Source organism: Saccopteryx bilineata, chromosome 3 (genome assembly GCF_036850765.1).
Source record: "Saccopteryx bilineata isolate mSacBil1 chromosome 3, mSacBil1_pri_phased_curated, whole genome shotgun sequence".
Classification (NCBI taxonomy): Eukaryota; Metazoa; Chordata; class Mammalia; order Chiroptera; family Emballonuridae; genus Saccopteryx; species Saccopteryx bilineata.
In genome coordinates, this window is record NC_089492.1 from 75,357,021 (window position 1) to 75,383,700 (window position 26,680).

Consider the following 26,680-nt stretch of genomic DNA (forward strand, 5'->3'; position numbering starts at 1 on the left):
ATTTATAAAGCAGAGTTACAGCAAGTTAAAGCATATAATAATAATTACTTACCAAATACTTTATGTCGGATTTTTGCTAAGTTTGGCAGAATAAATCTTTATAAAACAACTTACTATAGTTAAATCTATCTTTTTATTTATACTTTGGTTGCTCCACTACCACCCACCATGAAAGCTGGAATGCCCACTAGTGGGAGGTACGGACCAGGTTGACTTACTACTGGTCTATAGTTTTCTTTCTTTGTAGTCTCTTTTTCTGGTTTTTGAATGAGGATAATGCTTGCCTCATAAAAGGAGCTCAGAAGTCTTCTCTCCTCTTGAATTTTTTGAAATAGCTTGAGAAGGACAGGTGTTAGTTCTATTTTGAACATTTGGTATAATTCCCCTGTGAAGCCATTCTGTCCAGGACTTTTGTTTGTTGGGAGTTTTTTGATAACAGTTTCAATTTCATTTGTTGTAATGGTTGTTTAGGCTTTCTAATTTTTCCAGATTGAGTTTTGATTGTGTTTCTAGGAATTTATCCATTTCACCTAGGTTGTCTAATTTTCTGTCATAATAGATCCTCATAATATTTTCTTACAATCCTTGTATTTCTGTGGTGTTAGTTTTTACTTCCCCACTTTCACTTCTAATTTTATTTATTTCAGTCCTCTCTCTTTTTTTCTTGATGAGTCTCGTTAAAGGTTTGTCAATCTTGTTTACCTTTTCAAAGAACCAGCCTTTGGTTTCATTGATCTTTTGTATTTTTTTTTTTATTATTTCCACTCTGATCTTTATTATTTCTTTCCTTCTACTTCCTCTGAGCTTAATTTGTTGTTCTTTTTCTAGTTCTTTTAGATGCAAGGTTAAGTTGTTTGAGCTTTATCTTGCTTCTTAAGGTATGCCTGTAATGCTATGAAGGACTGCTTTTGCTGTGTACCAGAAATTTTGAGTTGTTGTATGTTCATTTTCATTTGTTTCAAATAAATTTTTTATTTTTTCCTTGACCTCATTGTTAACCCATTTGTTATTTAATAACATGCTATTTAGCCTCCAAGTGTTTGAATATTTTTCAGTTTTTCTATTGTAGTTGATTTCTAGTTTCATGCCATTGTGATCAGAGAAGATACTTGTTATGATTTCAATCTTCTTAAATTTATTGAGACTTGTTTTGTGTCCTAACATGCGGTCTATCCTAGGGAATGTACCATGAACACTTGAAAAGAATGTATATTCTGCTGCTTTGGTGTGCAAAGTTCTGAAGAGATACATTAAATCCAGTTGATCTAGTGTGTTATTTAAGCCTCTGTTTCTTTGTTAATTTTCTATCTAGAGCAAGGGTTGGGAACTTATGGCTCGCGAGCCAGATGTGGCTCTTTTGATGGCTGCATCTGGCTCGCAGACAAATCTTTAATAAAAAAATAACGTTAAAAATATAAAACATTCTCATGTATTACAATCCAATCATTTCCTACTGCTCATGTTCATGGTTGCGGATTGCTGGAGCCAATCACGGCTGTCCTCTGGGACAACACCAAATTTCTATTGGATAATGCGTAAGGTACACGGGTCGTTGTATGACTCTCATGGAATTACATTTTAAAATATGTGGCGTTCATTGCTCTCTCAGCCAAAAAGTTTCCCGACTCTTGTTCTAGAGGACGTATGCATTGATGTTAGTGGGGTATTAAAATCCCCTACTATTATATTTATAGTATTGCTGTTGATCTCATCCTTTATGTCCATCAGAATCTGTTTTATATATTTAGGTGCTCCTATATTAGGTGCATAGATATTTACAATGGTTATATTCTCCTGTCTGCCTGCTGGTCTGCCCACTGTGTGGATAGTTTCTACTGAGTCTTCTGTGATGTGGAAGCACCAGTCTTAGTGTCGGGAACATGTGGCAGAAAGCTGCGGCCTCAGCACCTGATAACTGAGTCACTGACACACGCCCTCTGTTTTCTGGCCTCTTAGAATGACCTTCATCATGGCCGGGGTAGGAGAGATTCCCAAGGGTGGAGCAGTTGCTTTTCCCCAGACTGATGCCATTGAGAGGGGACACTTCACCTAAGAAAGGTGGCAACTGCAGTATTGGAGAATGACTCAGCATAGCAATTCCGGTGGCCGTCCTTCACAGTGTCTCTCCCTGGGCCTCCTACTTACACTCTCCTCATCCATGTAGTCCTCTCAGCTCCCCCTCCACCGGAGTTCCAGTTAAGTGACTTTGAACGAGATTTTCTATGTGGGCCCTTTAAGACAAAGCCTGCAACTCTGAAAGCTCCATCTCTTTCTTGCAGAAAGAAACCTGGCTCTTTTCACTGCCAAATGCTGTGTTGGCACCTCTTCTAGGCTCTGGGGCTCTAGGCTAGTCTCCTGGCCTGGGGCTGAGCACCCACCCCTTTCAGAGTGACCCTCCGTGCAGTGAGAGTCCCTCCAGACCCTCAGCTGCTGCTTGCTCTTAGGAGCGGGCAGCACTTTCCATGTCTCTGCCCTTCCTACCAGTCTCAGTGTGGTCTCTTCTGTGATCCTTGGTTATAGACTCCTCTTCGTTTAGTCCAAAGTTGGTTTTTCAAGATGATTGTTCTTAAGTTAATTTTTAATCCAATTTGGTCCTGGAAGGTGGCAGGTGGAATGTCCATCTATTCCATCGCCACCTTGGAATCTTCCCAGGCTATCTATCTATTTATGTAAGAAAATTAAATATCATATAAATATTTTCTCTTAAATTTATATAAAAACTTAAAGCTATTCCAAACTTATTCTAAAAGCATATGGAGTCTACGGCCATACCACCCTGAACGCGCCCGATCTCGTCTAAAAGCATATGGAAGAATTAATGTGTACTAATTACTAGTCATCATATTGAGAATATGATGTTGAAAGTTTTATTGAAATTTCTGTGTTAATTTTACAATATTTTGAGACTATACTTGGCATGGTTAAAGGCATTATCTACAAAAGGAAAAGTAAATAAATGTGGAGGAAACTCCTTACCAAAAACTAATTGAGAAGAATATTCACTAATTATTATTAATATTAATAACTGCAAACACTTAGCATATAATACAACCACATCCATAGCACACACACCTATTTGCACACCTATTATTTACTCCTCACAACCTCTCTGTGAATGATGTACAAAGTTACAGAAAAGGACATCTCTGCACAGATGGGTTAAGTAGCATGTTCAAGGTCTTACAGGGAAGAATTGGCAGAGTCTATATTTAAACCCAGGCATTTTTGATCCAGACTCAATTTTCTTAATTTCTTTTTTGCTGTGTATGCATAAATGCCAACAATATATTACCAAAGAAAATAAAATAAATTGGATCCCATCACAAACAAGTAATCCTGCCATATGAAAGATGCATTTCTCTGACAGAAAAAAAAAGTGTTCCTAAATTGTTTTTCAGCAAGAGCAATTATGGAGGCTATTGTGATTCCGCTCAAAGTGATGACCCTAAAAAACATCCCTCAATCGATGGGGGAACAAGATTCAACTGTATTAAAGTTCTTGGGTTTATTAAAAATACCTATCTCAGCATCATGGACCAGTTATCTCTATCTTCAATAGCCATTTCTGTATAATCAGTTCTCAGTATTCTTTTTAAAAATGGAAATGACAGTAATTCTTCTCTCTTCTTCACTGCTACCTTATCTTCTACAGTGTCCACTGGCACTGAATAGAGATTTGTTGATTTATTAGAGCATAGGGCAAATGTCTAAGCTGTGTGACTCATTGTGACTGCTGGTAGTTGAATGCTGCCAAATGATCGTGGACCTCTGACCTGTACCTACCAGTTAGACCCTTAGTTGATGAGATGAAACAGATGTTGGCCCCAAGGCCATGTTAGATTTATAGTAGGTATAAAATTTTAGCTCCTTTTTGGATTACCTTTTCAATCCCATTTTCCTAAAGACAGCTCTGACCAAAAGTATATTCATGACATATACAACATTATTCTAGTTCTACATTATTTTTCTTTAAAAAATATTTTTATATTAGCCATTTTGGTCATTATTAGTTTCATTATTATCCATTTTGTTCTAAATGTTAAATATTCAATTCTCTTTAATGCATTAAGAAACTAATGCATTCTTTTTGAAAATAATGGTAATGATAACATGAACACTTTTAGTTATCAATTAACTATAAAAACTGTACTCATTAGCACTTATGATTTCTCCTTATGTGTGTGGAATTACAATCATTTAAGGTGATTGAGATCAAGTGTTTTCCAATATCAATTTGTGTTTTTTCTTCCATGTAATTCAAGAAAAATAAATTTTCAGCTAAAAGCTAATTATCCTATTTTCCCTGAAGATTATTCTGTTATAATCGGTGAGTAGGAAAACCAGAGAGAAGGAAATCTCTGCATTGATGGGTTAAAATACATGTTCAAAGTCTTACAGGTCTATATCTGTTTTTTCTCTCTCTCTTTTTATTGATGAATTTTAGAGAGAGGAAGGGGGGGAGAGAGAGAGAGAGAAACATTGGAAACATTGATCTATTAATGTGGTCATCGTAATCATAAGGCCAGATTCCCTGATAAATGAGAAGAGATGGGTTAGCCACAGCAGAAAGGAAGAATACATTTTCACTTGTTACCGTGGAAGGATTACTGAGGAATGTGATGACTGTGTATCTCTATTGGTGAAAAATGACTGGCTGGTGAGAAGCGAACATTCTGGCAGGAAACATAACACAGACATGAAATTCACAAACCAGACAGCGAGAGAGAAGCTTCAGAATTAAAAATAAGCATAGATGCCCGTGCGGATGGGGACGAGCAGGCATGGAGGGTATCGCCTCTGTGGGAAGGGTGGGCAGCCAGGCTCTGAGCATCCGACATCGGTGGATACAAAAGAGCAACATAAAATGAGAAAGAATATCTGGCTACTGAAGAGTGATGGAATTATTTCCAGGGAGAATAATTAAGAGAAGCAATATAAAGTTGGGAAATAGAGCATCAGCTTCTCTTCATTTGTACTTAATCAAATTTGGACTCAGCTTGCATTCAATAAGAACAAACTGTGGAAGTTCATCTAATCCATGTGCAAATAGATATTTCACACAATCAAGAAAACTGAGGCCCAGACAGGCTAAGGGGCTTTCCAAGGCCCTGAAACTAGATGGTGACAAAGCGGAGGCTAATGGCCAACACTGTGCAGATGTCAAGGTTGTGGTTGTACTCTGGATCCTAGTGTTCACGTGTTCACCTTTAAATACAAATTAGAAATGCTTCAATTAGAAGATGAATTTATAAGAATTACTCTACCTTTTTTTTAATCTTTATTTTTAGGTAAGAGGAGGGAGATAGTGAGTCAGACTCTCACTTGCACCTGGACCAGGATCCACCCGGCAACACCATCTGGGGCCAATGCTCCAGTACTAAGCTATTTTTGATGCCTGAGGCTGACAGTTCAGACCAACCGAGCTATCCTCAGCACCCAGGGCCACGCTTGAACAAGTAAGCCACTGGCTACAGGAGGGGAAGAGGGAGAGAAGGAGGAAAGGGAGGGGTGAGAAGTGGATTGTCACTTCTCCTGTGTGCCCTGACCAGGAATTGAACCCAGGATGTCCATACACTGGGGCAATGGTCTATCCACTGAGCACCATCCAGGGCCAGGGTTACTCTACTTTTATGTTCTTTAATTCAGCTCAACTCAGAACATGCATTGCATACTCAATATATTAAATACTATGTTAGGAAATACAAAGTTGAAAAAGACATGATCCCTCATTGAAGAACCTGTAAGTTACCAAAACAATCTACTATAGCAGACCATCCAATACACCAATAGTTTGTTCCCAGTCTTTCCTAAGAATGAGGTTTACCTCTGACACATTAACAATAAAGATCTCTGTGTCTCTGCCTTGAAGATTCAAATTCTTAGGTCTGGTGCAGAGGCTCTTTTAATTATTTAGTAAATATTCCAGGTGATTCTTACTATCAGATAAATTTGGAGGATACTACTCCTGCCTTAACATTGTCATCACTGAAGGAACTTAAAAAATTACAAATTCTGCTGCCCCACCCCGAGGCTGTGATTTGATTAATTGTTCTGGAATGTGTGCTGGGGGCCTTGGATTTTTAAAGATTCTCCAGATGATTTACATGAAGTACAAACAAGTTGGGGAAATATCTCTCTTTGTTACTGGAAAGGGGCATCCAAAGAGGAGGTCATGAAGGAAATGCCATCCAAAAACTATCCAAACTCCTATCTATCAAAAACCTACCATGTGATAGCCCTTTGTGTATAGTGTCACTTCATTATTAAAATAAACCTATCAGGTCACCACCAGTTTAGAGAACTTGCTCAGGTTTGTGGAGTTTGAAAGCAGCTGAGCAGGTGTTTAATACTAGTTGTCTGAATCTGGGGTTGAAGCCTTTGGTGCTTTGCCAGACTGACTTTCAGATGCAGGTTGAAAGGTGGAGAGGTTTGTCACCAACAGAAACTGGGACAGAAGGCAGCCCAATGACAGACACCTATGTCCTCACAGGAAGAAGTGTGATACGCCAGGCTGTAAACTTTGACTCCAGATAAGGGAGGGCTTGAATTCACTGACTGCTGGATTAATTATCACATAATTGATTGATTCATATATTTGTTCATTCATTCAGCATACTGTTATTTCATCCATTACAATGATTGCATATTAAAATGCAAAAAAATACACATCTGGATTAAATATATGTTAAACTTTTGCCTGGACTTTTGAGCTTAAACTTGATTCCATTTTTATTTTAATTTCTTTGTTTCTGTTAACCTATTCCACCAAATTATAACTCACACATCGAGGCTGACGCCATCCCTGCAGAGTGCTGAAAATGCACCTTTGCGGGAACTTTAAAAGAGCAGAGAAGCAGGAGTAGAAATAAATTGTGGCATTCTTAAACACAAAAGGATACTTTAAATGAAAGAACTATAGTGCATGCATCCATCTGGATCGATCTCCAAAACATTAGAGGGAAAAAAGATAGCTCAAAATGTGTACATAAAATGCACAAAATAGCGTTATAATTTCATTTTTTCATGCACAGATAGCAAAACACTTAAAATTTGTGAAATCTTAAATATCAAAACCAAAGCAGCGATAGCATGACATATTGTGTATTTCAGCAATGACCACAATAATACCTCCCATCCCACATGTTCTTCTTACAATGTGACCTTGTTATTTCTCTCATGGATCCAGGTGGACTTCAGTGACTCTCTCAAATAAGAAAGTACAGTAGAAGAGACTCAGTTTGGCCTCTGAGGTTACATTATGAAAGTGTCATGCGTTTCTGCCTGTACTTTGAGGATACTTGCTCTTGCAACCCAGTCACCATCCTGTAAAGGAGCACAAATAGTTACTTGGAGTGACCTCATATATCACAGAGCCCCAGCTGAGGTATCAGCTGACAGCCAGCATCAGCCCCCAGACATATGAGTGAACAAGCCCTCAAAAGATTCCAGCCTGCAGCCACCGAGTCACCCTCCGGCTTCCCAGCGGAGGTTCCAGACATCATGAAACAGAGACAGGAATTTCCACTGAGGCCTTTTCTAATGTCTGATGCACAGAATCCCTACACAATATAAGACAGTTATTAAAAAAAAGAAAAGATCAGAGATAATATGACAAAAAACAAACAAACACATAGGTAACGTATTCTCTCCTAAAAAGTGGAACTCCTCAGGTTTTTAGACTAGACAAGTGCTATAAACATATTTCCTTAGGGAAAAGGCTTCTAATATGCAAAATACTTTTATCCAAGGTCCTCTTTTTAAAGTACACTTTGAATTCTTCTTATTATCAAAGAAAAAATGCACTTGGGCATTGGTTGTCTAAAAAGAGCAAATTTCTCTTTTCCCAGGAAGAGGTTGTCATAGGATCTGTAGACAAAAGCAGTCTTTAAGAGATGGAGAATATTTGGGAGCAAAAGTAAGGGGATGGTAGTACCTCTGAATTTTGAATCTTTGAAAAGAAGAATTTCCTAGACACAGAGCTATGTTTTCTCTGTATATTATGACGTTGCTGCTGCTTGCATCGGTCACATGCATAGGGGGCTTCTATTAGCAACAACAAACAAGCACTCAATGTGTAACACCACAAAATGGCTTCATAAAATTATGTTGCTAATTTTTTTCCATGTAAAGGAATAGTGTGAAGATTTTAACATTCAGTATGACATGTAGAATCTAGATAGAATTTTGTATGTTCATCTAATTATTATTTTTCATCAAACATATTTAAAGTATCAATACTGTGCCAGGCAGAGTACTGAGCAGTGGAGCTTCAGGGCTAGCAGAAGAAGACATGCCTTGTTCTTACTGGTCTCACAATCTAGTGAGGAAGACAATCAAGTGATCATACAATATACAAATGACACATGCTAAATGCCATTTATTACATTATGCAGTACATACAACAGTGCATACATTTAGTAACAGCAATATATTGCAATTCAACAGGATTTTAAATTGACATGAGAGTAGGCAGGTAGATAAATGGTTCAATGTAAAGACCAAATTTAAACTCAAATATATGTGGGAAACTTCATTTGTAATAAGGGGAGAATGATGATTTAGTAGGGAAATATTGATTTATTTGCTAAATGTTCTTGACATACTTGTTAAAATTTTATAAAAGTTGTTAGAAAACTATTCAGGATAATATTTTTATAACCTTGTGCCAAAGGACAAGATAAGAAATGCAGTAACAATGATGGGCAGACTGATATTTGATTCCATAAAGAGCCATAGGAAGAGTAATAATATTTGTAACATAAACAAAATCCCAAAGGTTGAATAGCTATGATATGTAGAAAGTTTGTAAAACTGAAGATAAGAACACCATGCCACTGTGCTGCTCTCTGCTATGGACAGTTTTCTCAGCACAAAAAAATACACTGGAGAGAAAAAAAAGACACAATACCACTGCTCATGGAGTGTGTGAATCTAGTGTGTGAATTTAACATTGATCAAAAGAATTATGGAAATAAATATATTATTGCAAACTGAAATGAGTACTTTGTAAGGAGAAACTTAACCTGTGAATGCTTTTAACTCAGCTGCCCCCAGAGAAAATAAAATGCAAATTGAAACACACTATTCTGTACCATGTCTTAAGCAGTACAATTGGCATACATTAATAACGACTAAAAATTAGGAGGGGTTTCTATACATGAGGAGTCGTTTTAAATATTTCCAAATATTTTATATAATCTTGACACAAATCCCATGGAATACCTACTGGTACTATCATCAACATTTCACAGCAGAAAACTGAAGCCCAGAGCTGGTAAATGGTGGGGGTGAGCTTTGAACTGAGGCATACGGACCCCAGGGCGTGCGTGCTGAAGTCAGAACTGGTAATAGGAAGACTGGCGAGGATGCTGCCTGGCAGACTTTCACACTGCTGGTGGGTGTATGTACCAACCTATTTTTAGAGAAATGTTAATTATTGGTATTGATTAAAATGAAAAACGTATACAAATGTGTCAGTGTTTTGACCCAGTAATGTCACATTTAGAAAATTCTATTGAAGCACTATAAACATCTCCTGGCAAGGATCTATATACAAGGATGTCTATTGCAACCTAAGCAGTGATAGCAAAATACTAGACCCATTCTGAATATCCGTTAACATGGCAAAAATTGAATAAGCTATGAAACACACATTTTAAAATCTTATGTAGTTGTTAAAAACAATTGATTACAACTAGAGGTTTTGCTTGACCTTGAAAGATGTTTATGACATTTAAGCCAAGCAGGGACAGCAGGATACATAAATAGGTAAATTATACAGAAAGAAACATAATAGACCAATAAAGACATATAAAAAGGTCAAACTCATTAAACATCAAGATAAAAAACAAGAAATTAAGACATTTCCTCCCTAAGATTGGAAAAGTTATAAAGATTGATAATACCTTCTGGAGATAAGTATGATGCTAAATAGATATTATTGCACATGATATAAATAGAAACCATCTTTACAATGATGTTTTTGGCAGTATGAGTCAAATTAATAATGTATGAATTCTCCTTTCCAATATTTTACTACTAGGTTGCTAACCTCCCAAATTATGCAAACGTGCAAATATAGGCATGTATGCCACTGTTATTTGTAGCATTGTTTGTAATATTAGACTAACTCAAATGTCCACCAGCAGAGAAATGGGATAATAGATTGTCATAGTCATTAAAAGAAAGACTATACAAGACTGAATATGAATAGAGTATTAACAAAGACAAAACTCCAAAACAGTGTTATGCAAGCAACAATTTGCAGGGGAATATATAAAAAACACGTGTGTGTGTGAGCGTACTGTGCATTGCATATATAACATGGCATCAGCAAAGTTTGGAGGCTTGAAAGAACATGTCCAGGACACAGTGAAGTGTCTGATAGAGCAGGAATGTAGTATGTTTGAACAAAGGGCATAAAGATAAAAGATAAGAGCCAGAATTTTAAAGGCATTGGCTACCATGCCAAGGAGCCTGGAATGTATTCCTTTGGTATTGGTGAATCCGCAACACTTTGAGAAGAGAAAGCCAGGACCATATTTTCATTTTAGAAAACAACCCTGGTAGGTATTGAGAGGTGAGATCGGAACTGATTGGAGAGATGCATGAGAAGACAAGTCCAGAAGTGCGGGCACCTGTGAGGCTGCTCCCATGCTGATCCAGGTGAGAAGTAAACAAGGTGACTTCCTTATGGTGCGGGAGACACTGAGAACAGAAAGGATCAACAGTTGTTGTTTTTGGGGTTTTTTTTAAGTCAAATAAAAAGGAATTATACATTGATTTGAATAAAGAAGTTCTGAAGAAAGGAAAACTAAATAAAATGACTCTGTGCTTCCTAATGTAAAAAGACCAAGGGCAAATTGGTCCTAATTTAAAAAGTAGTCTAGCATTTGAGCATGGAGCTGTGATGTACAAAAATTGGCTAAATACTGTTAGAAATGATCCATAGAGAATCAGGTAATCTAGGTATGCTATGTGATATATTATGAGACTGACGCACTGCCTACTGTGCTAAGGAGGCCACTATGTGATATATAAAACAGAAATTAATCTATGCTTTAGTTTTATGTTTAAAAAATTGGTAAATGCAAGCATAGATATGGGGAATGTCAATACACCTGTTTACATAAGGTAACATGAAGGGTTAAGTTTTTAGCACATGTTCTAGCACTGTAGCCCAAGCAGCTGTGGGTCTGAGCAGAATTAGCACTAGCACTGCTTCCTCAAGTCTGTCAGGGTCGCTGTGAGATATTTGATTCAATCATCTAACAGAGAAGAAGAATGAGAAAACACATGAAGAGCTATTTTTGTCATTCTGGGCACAAATTATTTTTCAAATGGCACTAGTGAACTGAATACTAAATGCAGAGGTCCCCAAACTTCTTATACAGGGGGCCAGTTCACTGTCCCTCAGACCGTTGGAGGACTGGACTATTAAAAAAAAAACTATGAACAAATCCCTATGCACACTACACATATCTTATTTTAAAGTAAAAAAACAAAATGGGAACAAATACAATATTTAAAATAAAGAACAAGTAAATTTAAATCAACAAACTGACCAGTATTTCAATGGGAACTATGGGCCTGCTTTTGGCTAATGAGACGGTCAATGTTGGTTCCATATTTGTCACTGCTAGTGGTAACAAGTGATATGATGCGCTTCCGGAGCCATAATGCGTGCGTCTGGCATCACCGGAAGTAGTACTACACATGAGCAACACCGCACTTTGTGGCGCCGCCATATACAGTACTCCTGGAACACAGGCTGCATCCGCTGACCACCAAGGAAAGAGGTGCCCCTTCCGGAAGTGTGGTGGAGGCCAGATAAATGGCCTCAGGGGGCTGCATGCAGCCCCCGGGCTGTAGTTTGGGGACCCCTGACTAAATAGATCTATTATTTGCAAAGAACCAGAAAATATTAGATCATTCTAAGGCTGTATGTTGGACCTGTAATTTGTTTTTAAATTAAAGTATTTTAACTTACTGCTTCAACTTAAAAAGCACAGTGGGTTTGTTTATAATAAAAATCTCCTCAGCCCAGGCCATATGTGTCCGTTACTTGGGATCTGGCTAAGCTCAAAGCATGGACAGTGAAACTGCATTTAATTTACCTGAAGCTTTGCAAGCACATAGTAGAAAGCCACCTTTCAAGAAGTCTCGCTGTGGATTTTAAGGGAGTTGCCACAAAGCAACAGAAATCTCTTAGGCCAAGCTCCGTAACGTTAAAGGTAGCAGACTCTGTGATTGCATCTGTATCCAGCATGGAGATGAGACGGCGTCTGATCTAGTATTACACCAGTCGCAGGTCAGGACAAGCAGTTAAATCAATCAAGAACAGGACCCGCAAGGGCACGTGTGTGTGTGCACACCCACCAGGTTTCCGAGGCTGAAATCCAATCTGCGGCGTTCGCAATGCCATCATAAGAGACTTCAAGCTAGAGTTAATATAAAGTGACATATCTACATTGAAAGTGCTTTTGCTATATTTTGATACAAAGCAGTGTAACAAGAGCCTTCTAAGTTCTTTAAACAGTATGAAGATTCTTATTAATCACCATATTACTTAACTCCTACTAGGTAAAATGGAAAGATTTTTAAAAATAAGGGGAAAAGCAATCATAACAGCTGCAGAAAATGATGAAACGTTAAAGGGACTATGAACTTAGACTGAATTGAAAATGTCTTATTTTCTTTCACCTTTTTATTGTACAGTTGTCATAGTAATAATGCCTAAAATGACTCTATTATAAGCTTTCCCATTAGCTGGTTAATATAATCATATTAGCTGCTAGAAATAAAATAGATACAATTTTGTTTATTTTTTTATAGCAGAAAAAGGTATTCCACTCAGATTGCTTGACATTCTTTAGAGAACTCAATGTGTTCATTTATCCTGAACACCTCATGACTAAATTGTAGGTAGTTGAGGCATCATGGCTTCTCTGAAGATGAAGGAACAGGCACCCAGAAAAGTTCAGTGGCCTTACTGAAATCACACAGTAATCTCAGTGGCCTGACTCTTCAACTCTTTTTCTTGGGAGGAGGGATGAATTTTTGTAATCTGCAGAAACAGACTATCTCTTAAAATTACTATATTTGTTTGTTAAGGCTGCTAAAGTACCACAAACTGGGTGGCTTAAACAACAAAAATCAATTGCCAAGAATTCAAAATCAAGGTGTTAGCAGCTCGGTTCTTCTGAACTCTGTGAAGGAAGGATCTGTTCCAGGTCTCTCTCCTTGGCTTGTAGGCAGCTGTGTTCATGTTCACCTGGCATTCTCTGCACTTCCATATCTTCTTCCTTCTGTACATATCTGTGCCCAAATTTATTCTTTTAATGACCTCATTTTAACTTGATGACTTATGTAAAAACCCTATATCCACATAAGATCACATTCTTAAGTACTGGACTACAACATAAAAATGTTGGTGGAACACAGGGCAATCTGTAATGACGAACTTGACCGCATATCCATGCACGTGGCATGCTGGTCTCCCAATTACTAGTAAGATAGTGGGGGATTAAAAGTCGAGTATCTGCAAACCCACCTTTCGTAGAAGAGACCTGCTCTGCTATGGACGTCAACCCTTAGCAGTCACTGGTGACTAGTGAACAGGCCCCCTTGGTTCATTGTTCAGAACAGGTACTTGACTCAGCTAAGGTAAGCCAAGCAATTGGGAATTTCCAATTGGTGGGCCACAAGCAGCTGCTCTGAATAGGCTGGATGATTGAACTGGAGGCACATGACGTTGGGAACTTTGGGCAGCTCTTCTGTATCTGGTCTTTTTTGACCCCAATCCATGGTTGTAGTGGTCTCCTTACGGTTCTATGAGAACATACTCTACTTTCAATAAATTCTTTCTTTTTCTTTCTCTCACCCCACTCCACCTCTCTGTTGTTATTTGTGTGTTTGTGTGTGTTCTTAAAAATGTTTAAAGTTTATTTCTCTTCCTGACAACAAAAAAACTTAGTTAAGAGAGGTACGGCTCAATGGATTTCTAGTTATCAAACTTTGTTTATAAGAAACATTTCTCGCCCTGGCCGGTTGGCTCAGCGGTAGAGCGTCGGCCTAGCGTGCGGAGGACCCAGGTTCGATTCCCGGCCAGGGCACACAGGAGAAGCGCCCATTTGCTTCTCCATCCCTCCGCCACGCTTTCCTCTCTGTCTCTCTCTTCCCCTCCCGCAGCCAAGGCTCCATTGGAGCAAAGATGGCCCGGGCGCTGGGGATGGCTCTGTGGCCTCTGCCCCAGGCGCTAGAGTGGCTCTGGTCGCAACATGGCGACACCCAGGATGGGCAGAGCATCGCCCCCTGGTGGGCAGAGCGTCGCCCCTGGTGGGCGTGCCGGGTGGATCCCAGTCGGGTGCATGCGGGAGTCTGTCTGACTGTCTCTCCCTGTTTCCAGCTTCAGAAAAATGGAAAAGAAAAAAAAAAAAAAAAAAGAAACATTTCTCTTTGAATCCTAATAGAACAAATAAGCAGAGTGCACTCTCATAGAAGGAGGGGCTGGTTGTCCCCACCCTCCAATTTTTTCTTAACTCCTATTACCACCTCACAACCATTCAGCTCTTGATCGATCTCTCTGGAACCCTGGCTGGTTTTTCATAAACTATGACCTGAAAACTATGACAGCTCTGCTTCTCCTCATTCCTAAGGGTCCTTATTTTATTTTTTATTTTTGGTATGTCTCATTCTGTAAGCAAAAATTTTATTGATTTCATTTAAAATTAACTGAGTTTAAGAAAATTATTTTCTATATCTAAAAAAAGCACTAAGGAAAACCAATAAGTTTTCTTTTTTTATTATGTAATTATTTTTAATTTGTTTTAAATTAATTCTAATTTCTTGTGTTAACATGGATTCAAGTATCCCACTAAATATAACACCCTCACCCCTCATAACTGTGTCCCTATTTACACCACTTTTACCTCCTACCCCTAACTACCTCCTCCCTTCCCTCTGGGATTTGTTGTCCTGTTATCTACATCTATGTGTTACTATATATAATTTCACTCATCCCTTCACCTTCTCTAATCCCATCTTCTCATCCCCCTTCCCTCTGACTGCTGTCCCTCTGGTCCCTGTGACCCCGCCTCTGCCTCTATTCTGTTCCTCAATTCACTTTGTTCATTAGATTCCACATATAAATGAGATCATATGATATTTGTCTTTCTCTACCTGGCTTATTTCACTTAGCATAATAATCTCCAGGTCCATCCATGTCTTCGCAAAAGGTAAGATTTCCTTTTTTTTTTCACAGCCACGTAGTATTCCATTGTGTATATGTAACACAGCTTTTGAATCCACTTGTCCACTGATGGACACATGGGCTGTTTCCAGATCTTGGCTCTTGTAAACAATGCTGCAATTAACGTGGGGGTGGATTTCTTCTTTTGAATCAGTGATTTGATATTCTTAGAATATATTCCTAATGGTGGGATAGTTGGGTCAAAAGGCAGTTCCATTTTAATTTTTTTGAGGAGACTCCATACTGTTCTCCACAGTGGCTGCACAAGTCTGCATTCCCACCAGCAGTGCAGAAGGGTTCCCTTTTCTTCACACCCTCACCAGCACTTATTGTGTGTTGATTTGTTAATGAGCACCATTCTGAAAGATGTGAGGTGATATCTCATTGTGGTTTTAATTTTTATTTCTCTGATGATTAGTGATGTTGAATATTTTTTCATGTGCCTATTGGTCATTTGTATGTCCTCTTCGGAAAAGTGTCTATTCAGTTCTTTACCCCATTTTTAAATTGGATTGTTTACCATCCTGGCATTCAGTTTTAGAAGTCCTTTATAAATTTTGGTTATTAACCCCTTATCAGACTTATTGGAAAATATGTTCTCCCATTGTGTGGGTTGTCTTTTTATTTTGTTCATGTTGTCTTTTGCTGTGCAAAAACTTTTTAGCCTGATATGATCTCATTTGATTATTTTGTCCTTTATTTCACTTGCCTGTGGAAATACATTGGCAAAGATATTGCTATGGGAGTTTTCAAAGAGTTTACTGCTTATGTTTTCTTCCAGCATGTTTATGGTTTCACAACTTACATTTAAGTCTTTTATCCATTTTGAGTTTATTTTTGTGAATGGTGTAAGTTGGTGGTCTAGTTTCATTTTTTTTTTTTGCATGTACTTGTCCAATTTTCTCAACATTTATTAAAGAGACTATCTTTACTCCATTGTATACCCTTACATCCTTGTCAAATATCAATTGACCAGAAAGGTGTGGGTTTATTTCTGGGTTCTCTGTTCTGTTCCATTGATCTGCATGCCTGTTCTTATGCCAGTACCGAGCTGTTTTGATTACAATGGCCTTGTAGTAAAACTTGATATCAGGAAGTGTGATACCTCCCACTTTATTCTTCATTTTCAAGACTGCTGAGGCTATTTGTGTTCTTTTTTGGTTCCATATAAATTTATGAAATATTTGTTTTATATCTTTGAAACATGCCATTGGTATTTTGATAAGAATTGCATTGAATTTATAAATTGCTTTGGGTAATATAGACATTTTAATGATGTTTATTCTTCCTACCCATGAACATGGTATATGCTTCCACTTGTTTGTATTTTCTTTGATTTCTTTTATCAATGTTTTATAATTTTCTGAGTAATAAGTCTTTTACCTCCTTGGCTGAATTTACTTCTAGGTACTTTATTTTTTTTTATTGCAATTGTGAAGGGGATTGTTTCTTTAATTTCTCTTTCAGACAGTTTATTGTTGGTGCATAATAATGCCACTGATTTCTGAATATTAATTTTATATCCTGCCTCCTTGCTGAATTCATTGATCAAGTCTAGTAGTTTTTTTGACTGAGACTTTCTATGTACAGTATTATGTCAACCATAAATAATGATAGTTTTACTTTTTCTTTTTTATTTTTGATGCCTTTTATTTCTTCTTCTTGTCTGATAGCTGTAGCTGCAACTTCCAGAACTATGTTGAATAAAAGTGGTGAAAGGGGCACCCCTGCCTGGTTTCTGATCTTAAGGGGATTATTTTTAACTTTTGCCCATTGAGTATAATGTTGGCTGTAGGTTTGTCATAGATGGCCTTTATTATGTTAATTTCTGTTCCTTTTATTCCTACTTTGCAGAGAGTTTTTTATCATAAATGGGTGCTGGATATTATCAAATGCTTTTTCTGCATCTATTGATATAAGCATGTGACTTTTATCTTTTCTTTTTTTTATGTGGTGAATCACATTGATTGATTTGTGTATATTGTACCAGCCTTGCCTTCCTGAAATCAATCCCACTTGATTATGATATATGACTTTTTTAATGTATTGCTGGATCTAGTTTGCTAATATTTTGTTGAGAATTTTAGCATCTAAGTTCAACAGCAATATTGGTCTATAGTTTTCTTTCTTTGTATTGTCTTTACCTGGTTTTTAATTGAGGATAATGCTTGCCTCATAAAAAGAACTTGGAAGTCTTCCTTCCTCTTTCATATTTTGAAATGGCTTGAGAAAGATAAGTGTTAGTTCTATTTTGAATGTTTGGTAAAATTCCCTTGTGAAGCCATCCAGTCCAGGACTTTTGTTTGCTGGGAGTTTTGTCATAACTTTTTAAATTTCATTTGTTGTAATCAGTCTTTTTTGGTTTTCTGGTTCTTTCAGATTATGTTTGGGAAGATTGTATGCTTCTAGGAATTTATGTATATTATCTAGGTTGTCCAATTTGGGGACATATAAATCTTCATAGTATTTTTTTATAATTCTTTGTATTTCTGCAGTGTCAGTTGTTACTTCCCCACTCTTATTTCTAATTTTATTTATTTCAATCCTCTCTCTTCTTTTCTCGATGAATCTGGTTAAAGGTTTATCAATCTTGTTTACCTTTTGAAAGAACCAGCTCTTGGTTTCATTGATCTTTTGTATTGTTTTTTTAGCCTTTGTGTTATTTATTTCCATTCTGATCTTTATTATTTCCTTTCTTCAACTTCCCCTGGGTGTTACTTGTTTTTTTCTAGTTCTTTTAGATGCAAGGTTAAGTTGTTTATTTGAACATTTTCTTGCTTCTTAAAGTATGACTAATGCTTCCCTCTCAGGACTGCTTTTGCTGTGTCCTATAATTTTTGAGTTGTTTTATGTTCATTTTATTTGTTTCAAAAAAATTTTTTTATTTCTTCCTTGATCTCGTTGTTAACTCATTCATTATTTAGTAACATGCTCTTTAGTCTCCAAGTGTTTGAATGTTTTCCACTTTTTTTATTGTAGTTGATTTCTAGTTTCATGCCATTGGGTTCAGAGAAGATATTTGATATTATTTCAATCTTCTTAAATTTTTGAGACTTGTTTTGTGTCCTAATATGTGGTCTATCCTAGAGAATGTACCATAAGCACTTGAAAAAAATGTATAATCTGCCGCTTTGGGCTAAAAGGTTCTGAAGATGTCAATTAAATCCAGTTGATCTAGTATGTCATTTAAGGTTGTTCTTTCTTTATTAATTTTGTGTCTGGAGGATCTATCCATTGATGTTAGTGGGATATTAAAATCCCCTACTATTATAGTATTGCTGTTGATCTCATCCTTTATATCCATCAATATCTGCTTTATATATTTAGATGCTCCTATATTAGGCACATAAATATTTACAATGGTTATATCCTCCTGTTGGATTGCTCCGTTTATCATTATGTAGTGAACTTCTTTATCCCTTATTATATAGTCTTTGTTTTAAAGTCTAGTTTGTTAGATATGTGCTGCTACCCCAGCTTTTTTATTCAATTCAATTTGCATGAAATATTTTTTTCTATCCCATCACTTCCAGTCTATGTGTTTCTTTATTTCTGAGGTGAGTTTCTTATAGACAGCATATGTATGGGTCCTGTTTCTTATTTGAGCAGCTACCCAACTTCTTTTGATTGGAATATTTAATCTATTTACATTTAAGTTTATTATTCATATGACTAATTTATTGCCATTTTATTCTTTAAATCTACATTCCTATTTTTCTCGATTTCTTTTTGTTTTCCTTTGCTCTTTATATAGCAGGCCCCTTAACATTTTTTGCAGTACTGTTTTGGTAGTAATTCCTTGAATCTTTTTTTTGTCTGGGAAACTTTTTATTTCTCTTTCAATTTTAAATGATAGTCTTGCTGAATAAAGTAGTCTTGTTTTTAGGTTCTTGTTTAGCAGCACTTTAAATATTTCTTGACAATCTCTTCTGGTCTCAGGGGTTTCTGTTGAGAAGTCAGATGTCATTCTTATGTGGGCTCTTCTGTAGGTAATTAACTGCTTTTTTCTTGCAGCTTTTAGTATTGTTTCTTTGTCTCTTAACTTTGGCACTTTAATTATGATGTGTCTTGGTATAGGCCTTTTGGGGTTCTTCTTTAATGGGACTCTCTGTGCTTCTTGAACTTGTGTGACTTATAATTTATCAATTTAAGGAAAATCTCAGCTATAATTTCTTCAAACAAGTTCTCTATCCTTTGTTCATTTTCTTCTCCTTAGGAACCCCTATGATGTGAATGTTGTTTCTCTTCTTGTCACAGAGGTCTCTTAGAGTTTCCTTAGTCTTTTTGAGCCACCTTTCATTTTGCCTCTCTACTTCTGTGCTTTCATTTACCTTGTCCTCTAAATCACTGATTCGATCCTCTGTTTCATCCATCTTACTGTTGATTCTTTCTAGTCCAGTCTTCATTTCTGATATTGTATTTATCATTTCTGACTGGTTCTTTTTTATGATTTTAATGTCCTTTTTGATGCTTGCTATTTTTTTTATTTAGGTGCTTATTATGTACATCCATTGTTGCTCAAAGTAGTTTGGTTACTTCTATTTTATTTAGTTCTTTTTCTGGTCTGGGGATTTCTCTTGTTGATTCATTTGGGTCACATTTCTTTGTCTACCCATTTTGTCTGTGTATAGGCTCCTCCTTTGGGCATGCTGCTCATGTAGCCAGCTGAGTCTAGGGTTGGTGCTATCTGCCACCCACTACCAGTTGTGTTGGTTATAACTCTTCTTGAGTTGGCATTAGCTATTGTTTGTAACCCACTGTGGGCTCCTTGTCTGTACCTACTGCTCTTCTTCCTGTTTGTGTTTGCATTTTCTAAGCCTGGGTAGATACTCAGAGGTGTGGTCTGTCTGCCCTCTGGACCAGGGGTCCCCAAACTACAGCCTGTGGGCCGCATGCAGCCCCCTGAGGCCATTTATCTGTGTATAAGGGCCTACCTGTGTATAAGAATCAGCTTCCTCCTGCTTAGAGTTGACAGCAGCTCTGCAAAAGCCACAAGCTCCATAAGATTTTTCTCCACTTTTCAACAGCTCCATCTCCTCTTGCAGCTGCCTGGTCTTCTCACAGTCTTCTGTAGAAAGAATGTAATGTGAACTCAGACTGGCTTCACCCAACCAACCCCTCTACAGGTTGCATGCTTGTTGGTTTAGGGCAGTTGAGGTTAGGAATACAATGTTAGTGGGACCCCTTACTTCAAGGGTCTCTTGGGAAGTAGCTCAGTACAGGGATTGTGGACCCTACTCTAGAACCTAATCCCTCAGCCATTGCTAGATACTTAAATTTTGTTTCTCCCCAACAAGGTGAACAGCAGTTTCAGTTCGAGTGGGGCCAACAGTCTTCTTTGCACAGTTCTCACAGCTGATGAGACCCTGGTCTTAGGAAGGAAGACTGAGAGAGTCCTCTCCTGGGACTGAGTGTGTCTCCCAAGAAAGAGGTTAGGCCCTTTGACCAGATCCAACAATAGGTTTATAATGAATCATACTTTGAATGTCCATTCTCCAAGCCTATCTACCTTCTCCCTTTGTAGACTAGCCCAGCAGGGCAGGATATCCAGCACCCAGGCCAGCTGACTGTGAAGCTCCACCCTATCCAATGCACATGAGCCACTGTACTGGTGCTGATCACAGAGAGCAGAACTCACCTCTGTTGGGCCAAGTGTGAGGAGCCCTTTCTTAGGATACCACTCTAGCAAGGGTTGTTAGGTCCTAAATTGATGCTCTCCACAGTTGGCCACTAGATATGCCAGCCCTGAGCCTCTCTTGCAGGAACCCAGTGCAGACCAGTGGGAGACATTGCCTGTGTCTGGCCCTCAGCAACCTTCTTGGAGCTACAAGCAATCCAGAGTTTGTGTCTGCCTCTACTGGGCCCAGGTGCACATGGAAATACCAGTTGCATACCTAGGCTGGCTTTTACCCATTCTGGGCCAGGGGAAAGTCCACTTAAAAGGCCAAGGTTCCCTGAGTCCTTCCTCCTGCAGCCTCTGTCTGACGGCTGCTTGTTGGGCTCAGCTGCTGTAAAGACCTCTGCTAGAGTCTAGAGCCTGAGGCAATTCAGTGATTAAGAAGGGTGGTGGGAATGGCTCTGCCCCTCAGTCCCAGGTGTCAGTCTCTCCAAACTTTTTTCACAAACCTCAGGAGTCTGGTGGGTGTGGCTTCTGATACTCAGAGGTGTGGTCTGTCTGCCCTCTGGACCAGGGGTCCCCAAACTACAGCCTGCGGGCCGCATGCAGCCCCCTGTAGCCATTTATCTGGCCCCTGCTGCACTTCTGGAAGGGGCACCTCTTTCATTGGTGGTCAGAGAGAGGAGCACAGGAGTACTGTATGTGGCAAAGTGCAGCGTCGCTCACGTACAGTACTACTTCCGGTGATGCGGGATGTACGTGTCACGGCTCTGGAAGTGCGTCATATCACTTGTTATGGCTAACAGTGATAAATATAGAACCGGACATTGACTATCTCATTAGCCAAAAGCAGGCCTATAGTTCCCATTGAAATACTGGTCAGTTTGTTGATTTAAATTTACTTGTTCTTTATTTTAAATGTTGTATTTGTTCCCGTTTTTGGTTTTTTACTTTAAAATAAGATATGTGCAGTGTGCATGGGGATTTGTTCATAGTTTTTTTTATAGTCCGACCCTCCAACAGTCTGAGGGACAGTGAACTAGACCCCTGTGTAAAAAGTTTGGAGACCCCTGCTCTGGACAATTTCAACTGAGTCTCTCATGAGCTGGAAGCACCAGTCTTAGATTCAGGAGTCTGGGCGGGGGGCAGGGGTAGCTCCAGTCTCAACACCAGAAAACTGAGTCACTGATGCTCTCCTTGCTTCCTGGCCTCTCAGATTGACCTGTCACCCTGATTGGAGCAGGAAAGGCTCCCGACGATGAAACAGATGCTTTTTCCAGGCTAATGCCACTCAGAAGAGATTGATCCACCCAAGAAAGATGGCTACTTCAGTATTGTAGAATGACTCAGCACAGGAGTTCCGGTGGCTGTCCCCCAGCAGTGTCTCTTCCTGGGCCTCCAACTTGACACTCTCCTCACATGACTCCAGTCTTCTCAGCTCTCCCTCTACCAGAGCCCTGGGTAAGTGACTGGAACGAGATTTACTGTGCGGGCCCTTTAAGATGAAGCCTGAGTCTCGGAGAGTTCTGTCACTTTCTCACAGACAGAAATCCAGCTCTTTTCACCTCCACATGCTTTGTGGGTGCCTCTTCTAGGCTCTGGGGCTCTGGGGCTCTAGCCTGGGCCTTAGGACCCATAACTCTCCAGGCAACCCTCCCCACTGTGAGAATCTTTCCAGACCCTCAGCTGCACCTTGCTCCTGGGAACGTGCCAGTCCCCTCCGTGACTCTGCCCTTTCTACCAGTTTCCGTGTGGCTTCTTCTGTGTACCTTTGTTATAGACTCCTTTTCATTTAGTCCAAAGTTGGTTTTTCAAGATGATTGTTCTGAAGTTGTAGTCCAATTTGGTCCTGGGAAGTGGCAGTTGGAACATCTGCCTACTCCATCGCCATCTTAGAATCTCATCAATAAGTTTTCAAATCAATGAGAACACAATCTGAAGTGCAATGTGCTTAGAAATCCAAGAGCAAAATTTCCCCCAAAGTCCTTAAGAGACAAAGGTGTTCACATTTCTGACTGCACCTTTTGTTTATTCACATTTCCAAGGCTATTTATAATTTTCAGTAATGCGAAGAAAGTAGATTCTAATTACAAGTAATTGACCACTATTATAAAAGAGGAGCAGTTTTTTTTAAAAAAAATACATGAATGCAGTTAATACTTCAATAAGATATATTAATAATTATTAGTATCTTTCTCTTATGTTTGTGAAGAGCAATTTAATGTCAATTGCACTCAAAAACACTTAGTATGTTCTAGGGATATAATGAAGAATACAATGATCTCATTATTGGGTCCTGTTCTAATTTTAAAATTTCAAATAGTAGTATTAAAGGCTGCTCTTCCTGAATGAAATGTACCTGTGAGACTGTGTGTGGAGGTGGGATTAGCTTCTGGATGTAGTGCAGAGTGGATATGTCTGGTGGGATGTGAGCTAAATTTTGGGAGATCTCACCATCTTGCATATGATCTTGACTTGCTCCAGGGTCCTGCTTTTCAACAAGAATGTGTCCTGAAGATTCATCTTTAATTGGTCCTTCCTTCTGGAATTTAAAAGAAAAAATCACCAGGCAAGAATCAGAAGGGCTAAATTGCCTTTGACCATCTAAATATATTTACTGGTCCTTAGACTCCTTGTTATTAAAATAAAAGGTCTAAACTATAATATTTTATATTCCTACTGACTGTAGAAAACAGAGGTTGTAAGTCAACTTCAGGTCAGTGATGCCACGTTGTACAATTCCAGGGGGCACTCACCATGCAGAGTACAAAGCAGCCCTGATATGAGGAGTCAATATTTTAATCAATTCTATCTTGTTCTCATTGCAATTAATTAGTATCATAGCCAGACTTTACTAGGCATACTGAGTTTAATTTACAGACACATACATCACTGACAAATTTCTTTGACATTTCAATCTAAGACACAAAGCTTTTTTCAATGGATCTTTGGATACCATTTACATTTTGAAAAACAAATTAGGCAGGAACCAAAAATTTTAAAAAGCATGTCAAATGAGGAAGACAATCCTTTACCAAATTTCCCTTTTCTAGACTAGGAAATATTTTCTCTTTTTTTCCCCTGAAGGTGAACAATAAAGAACAAATATAGAACTAAGTGAAACATGCTTCTTTCAGACTGTCTTATGAGTGGTGTCTTCCTAGATCTTATTTTAAATGCCATCTTTCCTTAGTCCGTTACTTTTAATCATATGACTCCAGTTTAATTCTCGTTAGAGATCAGGTATCACAATCTTACATTTTTAGGTTATTCATTTTTTTAATATGTAAATTAAGGCTCATGATTACAAGGACATTGTTGACCTTACTTATCATTATATCCTCAATGTTTAGAACAGTGCCTGCTACATAATACGCAGTTGATATGGGTTAACATATATATAAGAATAATCTCCTGTCTGTCTCAAAAGAGTAGTAGGGAGTAGTGACTAATGATAAATTCCCCAGATATCAACACTTTCAAATCCAAGTAGGATCAGCTACTATATTTGCAGGGCCCAATACAAAATTAAAATGCAAAGAACTTTCTTCAAAATCGACTAAAAATTTTAAGGCAGGAAGAGGAGAACATTAAATCCTCTCTATATGGGGTCTTTCAAAGCAACTGCACAGGTCACATGCTCATGAAGCTGACCCTGAGTGACCTTGGGCAGGCTGTTTAGCCTGTCTATACCTTTCTACTCATATCTATTCTATTTCCTCATAGGGTTTTTGTGACAATGAAATAAAATAATGTATGTAAAACTCTCAGCACAGTTTTTGTACATAAGAAGTACTATATAAATGTTAACTTTTGTTAAAATAAATATATACTATCAATTATTATATAATGTAATAAAATATTGATAATATTATTATTATTAATTTTTGTTGTTTTCCTAGAGTATCTACTAAATAGCAAGGACTTAGTACATTGTGTTGAATAAGAAGAGGAAAAATGGAAAGTCCATGTTGTCAAATTGAGACCATGTGCATATATTAGGCGTACAGAAAGTTTCAAAGAGTTTTCTATAAAAAGATAGTTACTCAGCTTGACTCAATTGTTAGTATATATCAATGTAATCTAGATAGTTTTTTAACCTGTTGTGTTATAAAAACAGAAAAAAATAATTGAGGATGATTAAGTCCATAATTTTGGAATAAAATTTTATTTACCTTATAAATTAATTTCAGTATTAATTCAGAAAAGAATTAATTGAGGATGATTAAATTAATAATTTTGGAATAATTTTATTTTATATTATACTGTTATTTTTTTATGCAAACACATATATGATCAGATTGTTCACAATGACCAGAATTACTATCAAGTTCTGGTATTAATTTTCAATCACTTCTTAGTAAAGAACTAATGATTATTCTGTCCAATGAAATTAAGAAAAATATCTGTATTTATCTGACCTTTTCTCACCAATTCTTATGCTATCTGGTCCTTTCTATGACTCAACTTATTTTTTAGAGCAAGTCTTTTCTTGAATAATGAGGCCTTTATATTTTTTAAAATTATAAAACAGCAAAATTCTATGATAATTGTCACACACAAATTTATCAAATCTGAAATTCTGCAATATTTGTTTTCTCTAAATCTATGTATTCTGGTTGACCAATGTCACACTGTTAAATTTAATTGTCTAAATAAAAAACAAAAAAAATAGATTTAAATATATATGTGTGTAGATAGATAGGTAGATAAATAGATATTCAGTAAACTCAATCTTTTCAGACATTCAATCTTTTTTTTCCTTGAGTTTCCAGTGTGTGCCAGGTACTGTGCTAGTTACAAGAAGAGCAACAGAGACCCTAGCTGGTTGATTCAGTGGTAGTGCACTGACCCAATATGTGGATGTCCTGGGTTTGATTCCTTGTCAGGGCACAAAGGAGAAGCACCATTTCCCTTCTCACTTCTCTCTCTCTCTTCCCTTCTTGCAGCCATGCCTTGATTGGAGTAAATTGGTCCTAGGTGTTGAGGATGGCTCCATGGTCTCCACCTCAGGTGCTAAGAAGAGCTCTCAGTTGCTGAGCAATGGAACAATGGCCCAGATGGACAGAGCATCACCCTCTAGTCGGTTTGCCAGGTGGATCTCAGTCAGGGTGCATGCTGGAGTCTTTCTTCTTCCCCTCCTTTCACTGAATTAAAAAAAAAAAAAGAAGTGCAACAGAACAATTATGCAATATCCCAGCTCCCAGCAGCGTACACTGGAATTATCCACACCATCATCAATGGGACTTTAATTTTGTCAGACCTTTTTCTTTGTCAGCCTGATGAGTTGGAAATTATACTCATCATTCATTCTGCAGTCCCCTGATTTCTGCTGAGTTGGGCATGCTTTTGTATGTTCATGAATATTCTATTGTCTTTTTCCATAAGTTCTCTGTTTGTATCTTTTGTTGGTTTTTCTGTTTGTTTATTTATAGTTTTACTATTAATGTGTAAGACCTCCTGCTCTGTCTCTCTCTTTTTCTTTTCTTCTGGATGTTTATTCTTGAATGGTTAGGCGTACTGTGATAAGTATGCCTGAGTATTTTGCTTCTCTTACTGATTAAATAGCTTAAACAATAAAGAAAAGTTATGTTCTGTTGCTGCATGATTTCCAAAGTAGTTTTCTTAAGGATTTGTTGATGCAGTGGTTTCCATAATTACTGGACCCAGATTCCACTCAGCTCTCATCTTTGTCGTGCTTAATGCTTCTTTCTTGTCCTCTGGCCTGTTCCCCTCCTTGTCCCTGCACACTGCCACACAGGCATCCACCCAGACAGTGGAAAGAACTACTAAAAAAATTGCTGGTGTAAATA

At 37.9% G+C, this 26,680-nt stretch overlaps 1 long non-coding RNA gene across 1 annotated transcript in view; it reads left to right on the plus strand.

Moving 5' to 3' along the window:
• Positions 1-26,037, plus strand: part of LOC136329709 (uncharacterized) — a 79,444-nt gene extending 53,407 nt beyond the window's left edge. The window contains exons 2-4 of the long non-coding RNA XR_010730244.1: positions 5,289-5,456; positions 22,084-22,328; positions 25,817-26,037. This is a non-coding gene — a long non-coding RNA (uncharacterized lncRNA). The remainder of the gene's footprint in view (positions 1-5,288; positions 5,457-22,083; positions 22,329-25,816) is intronic.
• The last annotated feature ends 643 nt before the right edge of the window (positions 26,038-26,680 follow it).